The following is a 943-nucleotide window of genomic DNA, read 5'->3' as shown; positions in this document are numbered from 1 at the left end:
ACTGAAAGTTTCATATTGCATATCTCTTCAAATGTTTGGGGTAAAGCACTCAAGCTTGGTATGGAAATACATAGGTATGCATGTATTTATATGAAACTAATACCAAGCTCATGGAGAAAAATGAGAGTTATTGGAAAAGGTGGTGTGGCAACTCCCATGCAAATTGATTTTTCTATGCTGCATATCTCTGGAGGTGTTTATTGCAGAGGACTGGAACTTGGCACCGAGATGTGTATACAAAATTAATTCCGTACTCATAGAGAAGAATTTGCGTTATTCGAAAAGGGGACATGATTCCTGCCGTTAAAATTTACTGTTTTATACTGCTTATCTCTAGAGGTGTTCATGGTGGAGTACTGGGACTTGGTACTGGGGTATGTAAACTCAATTCTAAATTCATGGAAGAAGATTAGGGTTATAAGAAAAAGGGGCGTGGCACTTCCAGTACAAATTTACTTTTTCTTGCCACATATCCCTGGAGGTGTTTGGGGAAGACAGAATTAATTTCATTAAATGGAAAAGGGAGAGCCGGGTTCGACCATATAATCTAAAGCTCTCTTGAGGCATTTGCTACAGTAATGAGAAGTGGTATTTTATCAAGGCCAGGTTACTAAATTTGAGTTGGAAATATTAGAACTCGCCGTGGCACCTCCAAGAAGGTTTCACGTTCACGCGTCGTATACCTGGAAACATTTTAAGGTAAACTTAGAGGGATTGATATATTTCGTATGCCTAGCGCGCACGCGAGATTTTATAATTTCGTAGTTTTAAACGGCCTTAATACTGTTACGATTATACTTGAACCCTCGTCCGGATTTCCCAAATCCTCCGGTTCGTATCGCTGGATTGTTAAATAAAGGCTAACGATGACCAAATGGTAGTACAATTAACTTTTTTAACAATTTTGCAATACTTGCTAATACAGTAAAAACACTACAATACT

Source organism: Rhagoletis pomonella, unplaced genomic scaffold, assembly GCF_013731165.1.
Source record: "Rhagoletis pomonella isolate Grant_MI unplaced genomic scaffold, Rhpom_1.0 Rhpom_scaffold_00016, whole genome shotgun sequence".
NCBI classification, from domain to species: Eukaryota; Metazoa; Arthropoda; class Insecta; order Diptera; family Tephritidae; genus Rhagoletis; species Rhagoletis pomonella.
This window is presented reverse-complemented; position numbering follows the sequence as displayed.